This window comes from Sus scrofa, chromosome 10 (genome assembly GCF_054392235.1).
Source record: "Sus scrofa isolate SSC_HxYL_T2T_F1_AM1 chromosome 10, Sscrofa_HxYL_maternal_Yorkshire_Landrace_v2.0, whole genome shotgun sequence".
NCBI classification, from domain to species: Eukaryota; Metazoa; Chordata; class Mammalia; order Artiodactyla; family Suidae; genus Sus; species Sus scrofa.
The window spans coordinates 59,509,208-59,527,419 of NC_139392.1; the positions used below are offsets into that span (position 1 = coordinate 59,509,208).

Consider the following 18,212-nt stretch of genomic DNA (forward strand, 5'->3'; position numbering starts at 1 on the left):
TCAAAACTACTATGAGGTACCACCTTATACCAGCCAGAATGGCCAACATCAAAAAGTCTACAAACAATAAATGGTAGAGAGGGTATGGAGAAAAAGGAACCCTATTACAGTGCTGATGGGAATGTAAATTGGTATAATTTACATCTACTCAGCCATTAAAAGGAAAGAAATAACTGCATTTGCAGCAACATGGATGGACCTAGAAATTATCATGCGAAGTGAAGTCAGTCAGAGGGTGAGACACCAACATCAAATGCTATCGCTTACATGTAGAATCTAAAAAAAAAAAAGGACACAATGAACTTCTCTGCAGAACAGATACTGACTCACAGGCTTTGAAAAACTTACGGTTTCCAAATGAGACAGGTTGAGGGGTGGGGGGATGCACTGAGGGTTTGGGATGGAAATGCTATAAAATTTGGTTGTGATGATCGCTGTACAATTATAAATGTAATAAAATTGAGTAATAAAAAAACTAAAAAAAAAAGTCTACAAACAATAAATGCTAGAGAGGGTGTGGAGAATGTAAACTGTTTGTGGGAATGTAAACTGGTGCAACCACTATGGAAAACAGTATGGAGATTTCTCAAAAAACTAAAAAGAGAATCACCATTCGATCCAGCAATCCCACTCCTGGGCATCTATCCAGAGAAAACCATCACTCGAAAAGATACATGTACCTAATGTTCACTGCAGCACTATATACAATAGCCAAGACACTGAAGCAACCTAAATGTCCAACAACAGGAGTGGATAAAAAAGATGTGCTACATACACAATGAATATCACTTAGCCACAAAACGGAATGTAATAATGGCATTTGCAGCAACATGGATGGACCTAGAAATGATAATGCTACGTTGTTGGACAGGGAGACACCAAGGTCATATGCTATCACTTATATGTGAATGCATAAAAAAAGGATATGATGAACTTCTCTGCAGAAAAGATACTGACTCACAGACTGTGGAAAAACTTATAGTTTCCAAAGGGATGGGCCGGGCGTTTGGAATGAAAATGCTGTAAAACTGGGTTGTGATGACTGCTGTACATCTATAAGTGTAATAAAATTCACTGAGTTAAAAAAAAGTATATGGAAAACTATGCAGAAAAGGGTAATTAACTACATGGAAAACAAGTATGTGGGAAATTAAAAATATTTTATTGTATCATAAGATTGTAAGCTGTGAAGATCTACAATTACGATATATAACTTTACTGGGAGACCAAAGAAATTTATATACACATGTATCTGTGAATATGTGTACACACATGCTGGAGAGAGGAAGAGGTGGAAGGAAAAGAATAAAATCTTTATCTTATGTGGGGAGCAATCATACATAATGAATAAAATTTTAAAATAAAAGTAGCAACAGAAGCATACTACTTGTAAGGCAATAAATGCTAAAATAATCAGCTGAAAGAATGAGAAATCGTTTCATATAGAGTGGTGGAAATGGGGAAGAAAGGTGTCTGGAGGACTGCTATTCTACGTAATAATGTTGTGAAACCCATCTGAGTCTTCAAACTAGGGACATGTGAGTTCCCACTTTGACTCAGCAGGTTAAGAATTCTACTAGTATCCACGAGAATGTCAGTATGATCTGGGCCTCCCTCAGTAGGTTAAGCATCCAGCACTGCCACAAGGTGCAGTGTAGGTTGAGGATGCGGCTCAGATCTGGTGTTGCTGTAGGCCAGTGGCTACAGCTCCAATTCAACCCCTAGCCCAGGGATTTACATATGCTGCAGATGCAGCCCTAGAAAGACCCAAAAAAAGAAAAAAGCTAAAATCAATGGCATTAAATTCTAAACTATACATTTAAAATAGTTAAAATTGGGGGGAGAGGGAGGGATTGGGAGCTTGGGGTGAATGGATGCAAACTATTGCTCACCGAATGGATTTACAATGAGATCCTGCTGTGTAGCACTGAAAACTATGTCTAGATACTGAAAACGCAGCACAACAATGGGAGAAAAAATTATGTATACATGTATATGTAACTGGGTCCCCAGGCTGTACATTGGGAAAAATAAAAAAAGTGTGTTGGGGGAAATAATAAAAAATAAATTTAAAAACTAATTAAAAAAATAAAAGTTAAAATGGGAAATTTAGTTATGTATACTTCACAACTTTTAAAATAATTTTTAAATCAAAAAAAAATTCTCTCTGGCCTTGCCATGAGTTGTGGTGTAGGTCACAGACATGGTTTGGATCTGGCATTGCTATAGCTGTGGGGTAGGCCGGCAGCTACAGCTCTGGTTAGACCCCTAAAGCTGTGAACCTCCATATGCCATGGGTGCCGCTCCAATAAAAAGACAAAAAAAAAAAAAAAAAAAAAAAAAATCCTCAAGGTTAGGGATGTGAGAGGGGGATTAGGGTAGGAGACATATAAAACTCATCATCTAATATCATTTTATACTATTTTTACCTTGTACATATACTATTTATAAAGTGAAAAGTACCATTCAAAACAGTGTGGCTTACACTAATAGCAACTTTAACATTTAAGTGCTTTTTACAGAGCAGGCACATTCGAAGTACTTCCACATGTACTGACATACATAATTCTCACAGAATCCCTAACAGGGTAGATGCCATACTTTCCACCATTTTACAGAAGAAACTAAGACACACAGAAGTTAAACAATCTGCCCAAGATCACAGCTGTAGAGCCTTAACTGCAACTAGCTGGCCAACTCTAGAGTCTTTTTTTTTTCTTTGTGGCCACACTGAAGGCATGTGGAAGTTCCCAAGCCAGGAATCAAATGTGCTCCAGAGCAGCAACCGAAGGTGCTGCAGTGACAGCACCAGATCCCTAACCCACTGCACAGAAGAGAACTCCTAGAACCTTTATTTTTATTTTTTATTATTTTTTTAAAAATGTTTTTTGGGAGTTCCCATCATGGCGCAGTGAAAACGAATCCTACTAGGAACCATGAGGTTGAGAGTTTGATCCCTGGCTGAGCTCAGTGGGTTAAGGATCCAGCATTGCCATGCAGCTCAGATCTGGCGTTGCTGTGGCTGTGACGTAGGCCAGGCAGCTGTAGACCACTACAAATGCCGAGGGTTCGGCCTAAAAGGAAAAAAAAAAAAAAAGTTTTGTAGTCGCACCCACAGCGCATAGAAGTTCCTGGGCCAGGGATCAAACCTGCACCAGTGCAGTAAGCAGAGCCACAGCAGTGACAATGCCCCACTGATCCTTAATCCTGAACCACCAGAGATCTCCCTAGAGCCCCACCCGCCTTTTCTCTTCTGGCTGTATCCGCAGCATGTGCAAGTTCCCAGGCCAAGAATGAAATCTGCGCTGCACATGCTGCAATACCAGATTCTTAACCTGTTGCACAAAAGGGAACTTCTTAGAGACCAGTTTTAACCACTGTATTATATTACCTCCCTGTTCTTTATTAAGGAAAAATGAGATTTAGCATAAGAAAACGCAAAGGATCAACAAAATACATAAAGCCTACTCTCTTACTTCACTAAGAAATGTATTATCATCAATTTTTTTTTTTTTTAGGGCCTCACCTTCAGCATATGGAAGTTCCCAGGCTAGGGGTTAAATCGGAGCTGCAGCTGCTGGCCTTTGTCACAGCCACAGTAGTACTGGATCCAAGCTGCATCTGCAACCTACACCACGGCTCACTGCAACACTAGACCCTTAACCTACGGAGGTAGACCCAGGGATCAAACCTGCATCCTCATGGATACTAGTAGGGAACTAGTGATCATCAACACTTTTAAGTGGTAACCTGGAGGCTACAGCCTCCAAAGTTGCTAGTACATTCTAAAATTAAAACCTAAGAAATTAGTTACATTAAATACCACTTTAGGGAGTTCCCTTCATGGCTCAGCAGTTAACAAACCTGACTAGGATCCATGAGGATGCAGGTTCAATCCCTGCCCTTGCTCAGTGGGTTTAGGATCTGGTGTTGCTGTGAGCTGTAGTGTAGGCTGCAGATGCAGCTTGGATCTAGGGTTGCCGTGGCTGTGACAAAGACCAGCAGCTGCAGCTCCAATTCAACCCCTAGCCTGGGAACTTCCATATGCCACAGGTGCAGCCATAAAAAGCAAAAAAAAAAAAAAAAAAAAAAAATCCCTTAAAAATAAAATTGGGGAGTTCCCATTATGGCTCAACCTGTCATAGCTCTTAACCGTAGGTAAACTGAAATGAAAACATACATCAAACTGAAACTTATACATAAAAGTTCATTATCAGCATTATTTATAACAGCCAAATAATAGAAAGCAGCCCAAATGTTCATCAAATGATGAATGGATAAATAAAATGTCCATACAATGGAACATTATTTTATAATGATAAGGAATGAGGTATTGATAAATGCCACAATATACATGAACCTTAGAAACAATATACAAAGTGAAAGACTATATATGATTACCTTTATATGAAATATAAATCTATACATTTATAGAATAGGCAAATCTATAGTCTCAAAAAGCAGACTGGTTCCCTAGGGTACGGGGAGAAACAGGGAGTCACTGCTAATGGGTATGGGGTTTCTTTTTGAAGTGATGAAAATGTTCTAAAATTGTCATGATGTTTGTACAACTCTGTGAACATACCAAAAAGCACTGAACTGTACATTTAAGTGGGCAAATTGCACTGATCCCTGGCCTCACTGAGTGGGTTAGGGATCCAGCGTTGCTGTGAACTGTGGTGTAGATCACAGACTTGGCGTAGATCCCAAGATGCTGTAGCTGTGGAACTTCCATATGCCATGGGTGCAGCCCTAAAAAGCAAAAAAAACAAAAAAACAAACAAAAAAAAGTGTATCTATTCAAAAAAATATGATACAGGAGTTCCCACTGTGGCACAGTGGGTTAAGGATCCAGTGTTGCCACAGCAGCAACTCAGATTCAATCCCTGGCCCAGCAACTTCCATATGCCAAAGGCTGCAAAAAAAAGAGAGAGAGACACAATGAACTTATTACAAAACAGAAACAGACTCACAGATACAGAAACAAGGAGGGGTTGCTAGGAGTTGGGATTAACACATATATGTTACTATATATATATAAAATAGATAATCAAAGTTCTCTTGTGGCACAGTAGGTTAAAGACCCAGCACTGTCACTGCAACAGGCTTGGGTTGCTGCTGGTTTGACCCCTGGCCAGGGAACTTTTACTCAGTGTGGGAGTGGCCAAAAAAATAAATAAAATTTAAAAATAAAATAACAAGGACCAACCTATAGTGCAGGGAACTATATCCAACATCTTGAAAAAACCTATCATGGAAAATAATCTGAAAAAAGAATGTGTGTTTGTGTATAAATGAATCACTCTGCTGTACACCTGAACCTAACACAACATTGTAAGTCAACTACAATTCATTTTTCTTTTTTCCTTTTTTTTGTCTTTTTAGGGCTGCACCTGAGGCATATGAAGTTCCCAGACTAGGGTCTGAATGAGAGCTGTGGCTATCAGCCACAGCAATGCCAGATCCAAGCCATGTCTGTGACAGGCACCACAGCTCACAGCCAACACCAGATTCCTAAACCACTGAGTGAGGCCAGGGATCAAACCTGTGTCCTCATGGATACTAGTCGGGTTTGTTATCACTGAGCCACGAAGGTAACTCCTACACTTTTAAAAAAGTGTATCCAGAGTTCCTGTCGTGGCGCAGTGGTTAACGAATCCGACTAGGAACCATGAGGTTGCGGGTTCGATGCCTGGCCTTACTCAGTGGGTTAAGGATCCAGCGTTGCCGTGAGCTGTGGTGTAGGTCGCAGACGCGGCTTGGATCCCGCGTTGCTGTGGCTCTGGTGTAGGCTGGCAGCTGTAGCTCGGATTCAACCCCTAGCCTGGGAACCTCCATATGCCGCGGGAGCGGCCCTAGAAATGGCAAAAAAACCAAAAAAAAAAAAAAAAAAGTATAAGACAACTGTGGAAATCTGAACACTAATTAGATATTAGATAATATTACAGAAATATTTTTTATTTAGTAAGTGTAAAGATAGTACAACTATGTTTTTGGAAGGATTCCTTTTCTTTTAGGGACTCCAGCATTTAGGGATAAAAGGATATAAGGTCTGGCATTTACTTTAAATAATGTAATTGGGGGAGTGGGTATTAAAGGGAGAGATCCCAAGAGGTCATTCGCAGCGAATGGAGTCTTAAAATATAAGCTGGAATTCATGGACTAAAGAGAGGAGAAAAACTGGAAAAGACATTCCAGATAGGTAACAGTTTAGGCAATGGCACAAAGACTACTTCTGGGGCAAGAACAGGAAATACAGTTTGAAAAGTAAGTAACAGAAGTTTCCGTTGTGGCCTGGCAGAAACGAATCCACAGAGAATCCATGAGGATGTGGGTTCAATCCCTGGCCTCACTCAGTGGGTCAGGGATCCAGCATTGCTGTGAGCTGTGGTGTAGGTCACAGACTCGACTCAGATGTGTTGGTGTGGCTATGGTGCAGGCTGCCAGCTGCAGCTCTGATTTGACCCCTAGCCTGGGAACTTCCATATGGTGGGGGTTGGGCCCTAAAAAGCAAAAAACAAACAAATGAACAAAAAAATAAAGACAAGAAAAGAAGCAACCAGTTCATGAAGGCCCTTGTATGCCATATAAAGGAATTTTTGTTTAATTTAATGTAAGATGGGCTTTTTTCTTTTCTTTTCCTTTGTAGTGGGAACAGGTCAGATTAGTTTTTGGTTTTTTCTTCTCTTTTTTGGGCCACATCTATGACACATGGAAGGGTTTTTTTTTTTTTTTTGGTCTTTTTTTTAAGAGCTGCACTAGCAGCATATGGAAATTCCCAGGCTAGGGGTCTGATAGGAGCTGCAGCTGCTCACCTACACCTCAGGAACAGGAATGCCAGATCCGAGCCATGTCTGTGACGGGCACCACAGCTCACAGCAACACCAAATCCTTAACCCACTTATTAGCAAGGTCAGGAATCAAACCCAAAGCCTCATGGATACTAGTCGGGTTCATTACCTCGAGCCTCAATGGGAACTCTCAGCTTAGTTTTAGATAGGTTACTCTGGTGGCATTACAGATTGGAGGGGCACAAGATAAAGAAGCTACTGTCACAGTCCAAGTGAGTGGCAAATGAGTATGAGCTTACATGATGGCAGTAGGAATAAAGAAAAGGGACTAAATACCAGAGACGTGATATACTAAAAATAATCACTATGTGGAAAGCAGAAGCAGAAATCATCTGAACTGACTTCCAGCTTCTAGGCTTGTGTGACTGGGCAGACAGTGTTCAATATCCAGGAGAGTGAATACAGAAGAGACTCATGGGGAAAAGGAGAGTTCAATTTAGTTTTTAAGTGTTTTGTGCAAATAAGACATATTAGAAAACTCATACATAACGAAAACTCAAAAAAGATCTAATTAGATGTAGACTTAAAAGTTTTCAGGGCTTGCAATTCCCTGGTGGCATAGCAGGATAAGGATCCAGCTTTGTCACTGAAGGAGCTCAGGTCACTGCTGTGGTACAGGTTTGATCCCTGACCCTGGAATTTCCACATGCCACAGGCATGGCCCAAAACAAAAACAAACAAACAAAAACAAAAAACAAACAAAAAGTTTTCAGGACATATTTGGCAGTTGGAACAATAATCCAGCAAAGCTTGTTTGTTACAATTCAATACACCTCAAAAATTTAACCTATTTTAAAAGTTCCCTCCCTACTCCACATTATTAAGAATTAATTTGTTCAGAGTACATAAGTAAAAGGAATGATCAAGGTGTATTTAATCTTATATTTAGGAAACTTTATATATACTGGGGAAGAAAGAAAAAGTACATACATATTTGGCTAAACATCAACCAAAATTATTCTTTAACAAAATGCATGCATGCAGAGTATTATCAAAGCACAAAGTACAGCTATAAAAATGTACTTCTTGGAGTTCCCTGGTGGTTCAACAGGTTAAGGGTTCCAAGTTGTCACAGCTATGGCTAGGTCACACCTGTGGTGAGGGTTCCAACCCTGGCCTGGGAACTTCCACATGCCACGAGCACAGCCCCCCCAAAAAGTATTTTTCTAATTATACTAATCCTTAATGTATCAAGAACCATTAAAATATCTGTAGCTTTTACAGTCACTGTTTATTTATTTATTTGCTTTTTAGGGCTATACCCACGGCATATGGCAGTTCCCAGGCTAGAGGTCTAATCAGAGCTACAGCTGCCAACCTACACCATAGCCACATCAACACCAGCTCCAAGCCACGTCTGTGACCTACACCACAACTCATGGCAACGCTGGATCCTTAACCCACTGAGCAAGGCCAGGGACTGAACCCACAGCCTCGTGGATCCTAGTCGGGTTTGTTAACCACTGAGCCATGAGGGGAACTCTCCTCTTTATAAGCAATTCTGCACTTCTAAAATGTACTTTTTTTTTTTTTTTTTCTTTCTTGACCTCACTTGAGGCTTATGGAAGTTATTAGTTAGGGATCGGATCCAGGCTGCAGCTGTGACCTACACCACAGCTGTGCCAACACTGGAGTCTTAGCTCACTGCACCCCAGAGAGAACTCCCTAAAATGCACTTCTAGTCCTTTTTTTTTTTCTTTTGGCCACGCTTGTGGCATGTGAAAGTTCCCAGGCCAGGGATCAAACTCTCGTCATAGCAGCAACCCATGATTGCAGGAACAATGATCCTTAACCCACATCGCCACAAGGGAACTCCTACAAATTTTTAATTTTATCTTATGAAAGGAACCATAGTTATTTTCAGTCTGGTAATAAACACTCAATGCTTACCATCTGAATTACTATGTATACTATTAAGTAAACCACACAATCTGAATATTTTCATAGAATTTATTCCTCATATTAAGCATTTAGCTGCCCATGCAGCAAATAAAGCAAAGCAGATAACTAAATAATTGTGAAACTTGAAAATCCAAATACAGAAGAGATTAAAACTATGGCACTTTTCAGTGACTATGAAGCTGGGAAATTCTGGCCAGAAGGATAAGGCCCTAGACCCTCCTCCAAAGCCCCTAAATAAAATGGACTGAGGCAAAAAGTAAATAAATAAACCTATGGCAATGATTTAAAGATGCCATCATAGGAGTTCCCTTGTGGTGCAGCAGGTTAAGGATTTGGCATTGTTACTGCAGTGGCTCAGGTCACTACTATGGCTCGAGTTTGATCCCTGGCCTGGGAACTTGCTCATTCTGAGGGCAAGGCCAAATAAATAAATGAATGAATAAGTAACGATGCTGTAACAGAGACAAGGAATACCAGTTAACAGTCTCAACTGAAAGAACAAAGAAAGTTTTAATCTTACACTGCTCAAGTTTCCTATAGTGTTTAAATATACGTGAAAAGTATTAATGCATTATCATTTTAAAAGCATAAATCAATACTGTATTGCAATACTGTATTGCACTATGCTCCTCCATAATCTCCCACTGTCACTTTAGAGGTGTTTTATCTTTTCTAAATCCAAAGACTAGTTTTCTTAGACTTATATCTCTCAATGCTAGCACTACCCCACAGTCCCCTTAAAGTAATGAGAAGGTTGCTATTAAAGGAATCAATTTGTCAATTAAAAAAAACTTTTTGCAATGATTTGTCACTTTCTAATCCAAGCAGTCCAAGAACAACAAAAATTCAATTTTTGGGGAATTCCTATTGTGGCTCAGTGGTAATGAACCGACTAGTATCCATGAGGATTCGGGTTCAATCATCTCTGGCCTTGCTCATGGGGTTAAGGATATGGCATTGCCGTGAGCTGCGGTGTAGGTCAGAGACACAGCTCAGATCTGGCGTTGCTGTGGCTGTGGCTGTGGCGTAGGCACAATTAGACCCCTAGTCTGGGAACTTCCATATGTCATGGGAATGGCCTTAAAAAGCTAATAAAAAAAAAAAAAAATCCAATTTTTCTAGTGAATTCAAGAGTTCTATTAAGTTGTAAAAATCTCTCCCCATAATCTGAAGAGACAAATACACTTGTGACAATTAAACTTATAAAACTTAAAACAGGAGTTCCCTTTGTGGCGCAGCGGAAACGAATCCAACTAGGAACCATGAGGGTGCAGGTTCAATCCCTGGCCTAAGTGGGTTGAGGATCTGGCATTGCTGTGAGCTGTGGTGCAGGTTGCAGACGCGGCTCAGATCTGGTGCTGCTGTGGTGTAGGCCGGCAGTCGCAGCTCTGATTAGACTCTAGCCTGGGAACCTCCATATGCCACGGGAGCAACCCTAAAAAGCAAAAAAAAAAAAATAAAATAAATTTTAAAATAAAATAAAACTTAAAAATAGTTCCTTTCCAAATGCTCCATAAATTTTATTATTATTTTTGCCTTTTTCTGGGGGGCAGGGGGCCACACCCAAGGCATATGGAGGTTCCCAGGCTAGGGGTCGAATCAGAGCTATAGCGCTGGCCTATGCCACAGCAACTCGGGATCCTAGCTGCAGCTGTGACCTACACACAGCCCACAGCAATGCTGGATCCTTAAACCACTGAGCAAGGCCAAGGATCAAACCATAAATTTTATTTTCTCAAAGCTCCACTTTTATACCTTCAAACATCTTAAGCAGTCTCAGTAAGATAAAATACAGGCTTTAGAGTCAAGCAGTCTGGGAGTTCCTGTTGTGGTGCATCAGAAACAAATACGACTAGGAACCATGAGGTTGCAGGTTCGATCCCTGGCCTTGCTCAGTAGGTTACGGATCTGGTGTTGCATTAAGTAGCTCTGATGTGACCCCCAGCCTGGGGAACCTCCACATGCTGTGAGTTCGGTGCTGAAAAGCAAAATAAATAAATAAATAAACAAATAAAGTCAAGCAGTCTGGTATTCCAGTGTGTATTACAACTTTCCAGCTGAGGACCCAGGGCTAGTTAAATAAGCTCTGTAACTAAATAAATAAATGAGAGTAACAGCAACCACACCTCATAGGAGGATTATGAGATATTCTATGTAAAGTATGAGGCACACAATAAGCACTCAAATGATGTTAACCACTAATATCTACATTACTATAATAAGCAAATAAATATGACACTCAGAAGTTTTAGCTCTTTTTTTTTTTTTAATAGCCACAGCTGCAGCATATGGAAGTTCCCAGGCCAGGGACTGAACCCTCACCTCTGCAGTGGCCCAATCCACTGCAGTTGGATTCTTTTTTTTTTTTTTTTAATTTTATTTATTTATTTACTTATTTATTTTGCTTTTTAGGGCCACACCCAAGGCATATGGAGGTTCCCTGGCTAGGGGTCGAATTGGAGCTATAGCTCCTGGCCTACGCCACAGCAACGCAGGATCCGAGCCCCATCTGTGACCTACACCACAGCTCACTGCAACACTGGATCCTTAACCCAATGAGCAAGGCCAGGGATCAAACCTGTGTCCTCATGGATGCTAGTCAGATTCATTAACTGCTGAGCCACGATGGGAACTCCATGCAGTTGGATTCTTAACCCACTGTGCGAACTCCAGTTTTAGCATGTTTTAAGTGACTGTTCTACTTACCTTGCCAATAGGTTACAATAGTAATTTATTGTGCTGCAACAAAAAAAAATTTTTGTTATTAAAACAAGTAAAGAAGTTTCCTGTTCGCCTAGTGGTTAAGGATCCGGCTGTGGTCACTGCTGTGGTGTGAGTTCCATCCTTAGCACAGGAACTTCCATATGCTGAGGGTTCAGCCCCCCCCCCCCACTAAAAAAACAAGTACCATTTGGAGTCCCTGGTATGGCGCATGCAGTGGGTTCATAATCTGGCTCATGTCTGTGGTGTTGCCAGCTCGATTCCTGGCCTGGCACAGTGAGTTAAGGATCCAGCAATGCCACAGCTGTGGCTCAGATTCAATTCCTGGCCTCGAACTTCCACATGCCTCAGTTGAAGCCAAAAAAGGGGGAAAAAAAAAAGAGAGAAAAACTGAAGTGGATGGATAAATCTTTACACACACTATTTCCAAATCTGAATATTCCAATTCTTATATGGAAGAACTCTAATGTAACATCAAACCTCGGCAATCTGAACTATAATTATCTCTTCAACTACCATTTCATTCACTTCAAGATCAATGCATTTAAAGATACATAAGCATAAACTCTGAATTACAATTTACTGCTTAATAAAGGTGAACTGATTCTTTGCTGACAAAACACTTTCAAAGAGGTTCAGTCTTATTCAGCTATCTATGTAGTACTACATGAAAGAAGCTCAGGAACACAGAAGGGTTAAAACTTTTTTTTTTTTTGTCTTTTTGCCATTTCCTAGGCAGCTCCCATGGCATATGGAGGTTCCCAGACTAGGGGTCTAATTGGAGATGTTGCCACTGGCCTACACCAGAGCCACAGCAACGTGGGATCCGAGCTGCATCTGCAAGTTACGCCACAGCTCCCGGCAACTCTGGATCCTTAACCCACTGAGCAAGGCCAGGGATCGAGCCTGCAACCTCATGGTTCCTAGTCGGATTCGTTAACCCCTGCGCTACGACGGGAACTCCAAGAATTACAACTTTTAAATTTGACCTTTCAGCAAGATATAGCCCTAAATCCTAAATTTATGACGCTTTCTGTTATTTTCCCATAACTAAATTAGCAGAAGTGGACCAATTTGTTAGATGACCTCCTTTATTTCACCTGACTCCAACAGACAGCTGCTTCTACAACCTTAGACTAGGACCACTAATACTAAGTTGCATAGATGGAACAGCACATTTCATCACAACAGATTGTGGTTATGTTGACCAATGCTCAACACAGCCTTTAAAACTTTAAAATTTTGATTGCCATTACAATTCTGTCAATAACACCCACACCTCACATGTGTTTCAAAGTCTGCACAAAGGTTTTTATGAAGATCATTCATAAGACCTCTAAAGTTATCAATGTCCTAATGCTCTTCTTTACCATCTATAAGGTAGTGACTCTTCCTACAGTGCTCTGCCTTTGATGTGTGTCCAATAAAAGGTTTACTAACAGAAATCTCTGAAGAACAATCAATATGCAACAAAAAGTACTGAGGACCCAAATCCTTGATTCAAAAAGAAAATAATCTTTATCAAATTACAGATACTCATGCTGGCATTGAAAAAAAAATTACCAGAAGACTTCAATGGGGAGTTCCCAATGTGGCTCAGTGGAAACAAATCTGACTGATATCCATGAGTATGCAAGTCTGATCCCTGGCCTCGCTCAGTGGGTTAGGGATCCAGCACTGCCGTGAGCTATAGTGTAGGTCTCAGACACGGCTCAGATCTGGTGTTGCTATGGCTGTGGCGTAAGCTGGCGGATGCAGCTCTGATTCAACCCCTAGCTTGGGAACTTCTACTGCAGGTGTTGCCCTAAAAAGACAAAAAAAAAAAAGTTGTGGAAGGGTCTCTTGCAACTAGGTTACAAGTGCCACCTGGCTGATGGCAATTCTAAGACTTCATGGACTCATTCCAAATTTCAAAGACGTTAAACTATAAAAATATGTTGGAGTTCCCATCGTGGCTCAGTGGTTAAAGAATCTGACTAGGAACCAAGAGGTTGCGGGTTCCATCCCTGGCCTTGCTCAGTGGGTTAAGGATCCAGTGCTGCCGTGAGCTGCAGTGTAGGTCGCAGACGAGGTCGGATCCCGCGTTGCTGTGGCTCTGGCATAGGACAGTGGCTGCAGCTCTGATTCGACCCCTAGTCTGGGAACCTCCATATGCTGCAGGAGTGGCGCCAGAAATGGCAAAAAGACAAAAAGACAAAAAAAAAAAAAAAAGAGTGTTTACTGGAATTATCTTAATAGGATAAAGACTTACTCTATAAAATACTCAGGTGCTATATTTGCCAGGGGTGGGGAGTAGGGGACTAAAATTGCATTTAGTGCCCCAAATCGTTGGACATTAACCATATTTTCACTTACAACGTTGCCTTAGGTTACCACTCAAGACAAGTTCAGCTTCCAGAAAAGGTTACAGCTAAAAGCCCTAAGAGATGTTCTCAAAAGGACTAAAGAAAATTTTTAAAATAAGAAAATTTTAGCTGACTCATCATATAGTTGCATTAAAAAAAAAGCATGACTTTTATAATTTCAAAGGTGTTTAATTTTGTTTTTAAGTTGCCTATCCAAATCCCTTACAACACGGATTCTTAATCTGTCAGTTAACCCTCTGAAAATGTATACAAACTACTTTGTATGTCATTTTCTTAAGAAAAAAAATTTTTTTGTCTTTTTTTTTTTTTTTAAGGGCTGCACCTGCGGCATATGGAAGTTCCCAGGATAGGGGTCAAATTAGAGCTACAGCTGTCAGCCTATGCCACAGCCACAGCAACACCAGATTCAAGCCACATCTTCAACCTACACAGCAGCTCACTGCAATGCCAGATTATTAACCCACTGAGTGGGCCCTGGGATTGAACCTTCATCCTCATGGATACTAGCTGGGTTACCTCTGAGACACAATGGGAACTCTCTCTTCTGAAGAAAAGTTATCAAGTTCTCAAAAGGATCCCTATGAAAAGAAGGCTGAGTTGCTTAAAAGAACTGTTTCAACTATGTATTAAGAATTACGTGTCACAACATTGTAAGTTAATTATAATTTTAAAGAATACAAAATAAATATTAAAACAAACAAACAAAGATTTATAGGGTCATAAAATAGAGTATGCCATATAATCTAAAGAACACTGCCAGACACAGAACTTATGTTTGGTGGGTTTTGTTGTTTGTTTTTTGTTTGTTTTTCTAGGGGTGGCACACTTGAAGAAAAGATTCATTTATTCTTGGGAGTTCCCACTGTGGCGCAGTGGAAACGAATCCAACCAGTATCCATGAGGATGTGGGTTCAATCATCCCTTGCCTTGCTCAGTGGGTCGGGAATCCGCTGTTGCTGTGAGCTGCAGTGTAGGTTGCAGATATGGCTGGGATCCTGAGTTGTTGAGGTTGTGGCATAGGCTGGCAGCTACAGCTGATTTCGACCCCTAGCCTGAGAATTTCCATATGCTACAGCAAAAAAAAAAAAAAAAAAAAGAATTACGTGGCACAAAATTCTAAGTCAACTATAATTTTAAAAACTACAAATAAACAAAATATTAAAACAAAAAAGTATCTACAGGGTCATAAAATACAGCATGCCATATAATGTGAAGAATATTGCCAGGCACAGAGGTTAGGTCTGGTGGGTTTTGTTTTGTTTGGTTTTTATTTGTTTGTTTTTGTGGGGGTGGCACACTAGGAGAAAAATATTTATTCTAGAACAAATGAAAATAATGCATATCCTTTATTTTTAAAAACAACTATTCTTGGAGTTCCCGTCGTGGAGCAGCGGAAACAAATCCGACTAGGACCCATGAGGTTGTGGGTTTGATCCCTGGTCTCACTCAGTGGGTTAAGGATCCGGCGCTGCCGTGAGTGGTGGTATAGGTCACAGATGCAGCTTGGATCTGGCATGGCTGTGGCTGTGGTGTAGGCTGGCTGCTGTAGCTCTGATTAGACCCTTAGCCTAGGAATCTCCATATGCTGTGGGTACGGCCCTAAAAAGCCAAAATAATAATAATAATAATAATATAAAAGCAGTGTTAAGTCTGATAAAGATCCTATTAAGGAAAACTTTGCGTATATAACAAATACTTCCTAAACTGCATCACCTGGGAGTTATCCAAAAATGGAACATGCCTCTATTTCATTCCCTTACATTACTGAATAAAAGCAAAACTATAAAAACAGCAATACTTTAAGTTTTTGGTATCATTTTAACCTTTAATGCTATACCTATCATGAGACACTCACTTTCTGATCTCTAGACTCACGGTTACTATGCATTTAGATGAATACTGCAGGACTTCCAAGGAGGTTCTACACTAAAGCAGCCACACTAAGTTATGATCATTATCAGGAGTTATTTGAAAAGACAGTTACTTTTAAAAGAACGAGGGTGAATTTGTTCAGGAGTCATCACTGAATGCTGACTTGATCAACAAGTTATTCCAATAACATAATAAAATTCTAACTTGCTCCACATTAGCAAAATTAAATTCAGAGGTATTTCTGGGTGTCCTAAGCCATCTCCTACTTTATGTTCTCATGACTGACCCCCGGGGGGGGGGGGGGGGAATTGAAGCAGCAAAGAAATTCACTTGGTGAATCAATGAGATCAAGAAATTGGACAAAAGGATACTGAAGCCAAAGAACACTTCAAAATACACAAAAAAATCAGACATAAGAAACTACCTTTGCCCATCACATATCTATATTCCCCCCCAAGCTAACGATTACTTAGATTCAAGATTTTCTAAAAAAGAAAAACAGAATGAAAAAACAAATTTGTGAAATACAGGTCTCACAAGTCTCTATCAGAACAGATGCCACACAATTAAAATAGACTGGAGCCAACTATTTCATGGTGGAAAAGATCAGTTAGAACCCTATTAATGTGTAAAAGGTAAAGGAGTTACATGATGAAAAATTTAAAGAATGATGGGGCAGCCCAATGCCTAAACTATAATGCAAAATAGAGAAAAGAAAGACTTTAACTTGAAATAGATTCTATTAAACGTTCAAGGACCACCATTTGATAAGGCAGAACAGTAGTAGAGAAAGGTCTGTGCCAACTTTTAACTGCAGCTGTAGTGGAACACACTAAAAGCCTTGTTTTAGGACAAAAGCAGTGAAATAAAAAACAATGGTTTTAAACCTATTACTAGTGTTAACTGCACAGAACCATAAATTTGCCTTTTTCCAACAAAGAACTTTGGTACAAAAAGCCATATAATAAGGGGAAAAAGCAGAAAAAAACAAAATTCTCACATGAGACTAAAACGCAAAACCTGTTTATGAATTTCCATACTTTTTTTTTACATGTCACAAAGGAAAAAAAAAAAACAAACTGGAGATTAAACCATTCCTTTTAAATAGGACTGAAATTAAAAAGCATTTAAATCAGTGTATGCTACACCGAATCTTCCTTCCATACTACCTATTCCAAACTGAAAGGGTTCACCACATTCCTTTCCCAATTACTTAAGCAAAAACATTACAATTTGTAACCCAGTGTGTTTCCTTCACATACAGTTTGTTGTTGTTTTTAACAAATTGCACTGGAGTAAGATCATTCTAGCTAGTATCCTTTTACCTTGACTATGGATTGTCCCAAACAACGATACTTTTTGGAAATTAAACTTCATTTCTCTAAGGCCAGTCAGTACATATTGCAAGTATCTGCATCTGAAAAGTACAGTATATGGTGACCACAAAACATTAAGCATGTAGTGGGTATACACAATATTCTAAATACTAAATACGTGCCTTTAACCAGGTCTCTGTTATTCACAAACATGAATATTAAACATTCCCCTATCAATTCTTCACATTTTCTACAAAATAGACCCAATTTCAAGCCTGAAAGTAAGGCTTCTACTTTTAAAAAGAGTAGAAACTAAATTAGGTAGTCCTTAAAAATACACATACTACATGACTAAGATACTCATTTAAAACTTTTGCCAAGATAGCCCCTCCCTTCAAAACAAACTAAGACTGACTCATAGTCCTATTTGACTTAATTTTAGAAATAAAAAATTAAACGAATTCCTAAGCACTCATTTCTTCTGTCTCTGTACCTCTACCATTTAAAATATTCAACTTTCAATCTGTGATTTGCCTCTTCAAAAATGGTAAAAACAAAAATTAAAAATCCCCAATACCTCTAAGTTATCTACCGTGGAATAAAAAAAAAAAAAATACTGGATTCAGGAATAATAACCACTGCTCTAAAATCGTGAAAAAATAGAAACAATGTCTACGGTCGCTAAGGAGTCGTCCTACTCTGTGACACCATCCCACCGCAGGTGATACTTTTCATTCGTGAAATCACCCTCCATTTGCCAGTTAACCACCTGAGCAAAAGGTTTCAATTTTGTCTCACTAAGGTGGGAACCAATCCCCCTACATCACCTGTTCCGCCCTCTGTGGGTGTTTCTACATGTGGGGCCGGGGGAGGGAGGGAGTCAGTAGAGTTGGTAGCAGGGTGAGGACAAAGGGCATTTTGACACACGGCTGAAGTAAATAGAAAATGAGGACAGAAAAGGGGCTAGATTCAAGTTCTCTAAAGTAGGTAATGGCTAGAAAAAGCAGGCAACCTTGTTTACCAGCGCTAGGGTCCTATTCTTCATGACCGCCCACTGGAATGCGAAGTTGGAACCACCACTATTCAAGAAGCCCAGCAAATCCCCAAAATGTCAGGGCACCAGGCAGCCTCTGGAATGACAGACCGATACCCTTCCCCCACCCCCACCCCCACCCCAAAAGAAA

General features: G+C 40.0%; 1 protein-coding gene across 5 annotated transcripts in view; it reads right to left on the minus strand.

Annotated features, from left to right (window-relative positions):
- UBE2R2 (ubiquitin conjugating enzyme E2 R2) overlaps nt 1-18,212 on the minus strand; it is a 120,942-nt gene that overhangs the window by 101,528 nt on the left and 1,202 nt on the right. The window contains exons 1-2 of one of the 5 annotated variants that reach the window (XM_084979891.1): nt 18,050-18,184; nt 17,038-17,129 (exon numbers count right to left, since the gene is read on the minus strand). The exons of 3 other annotated variants lie outside the window; for them this stretch is intronic. The gene's annotated coding sequence lies outside the window, so the exon portion shown is untranslated. Of the gene's footprint in view, nt 1-17,037; nt 17,130-18,040; nt 18,185-18,212 lie in introns of those variants that run through there. One more of the 5 variants, XM_084979892.1, reaches the window with a different exon arrangement.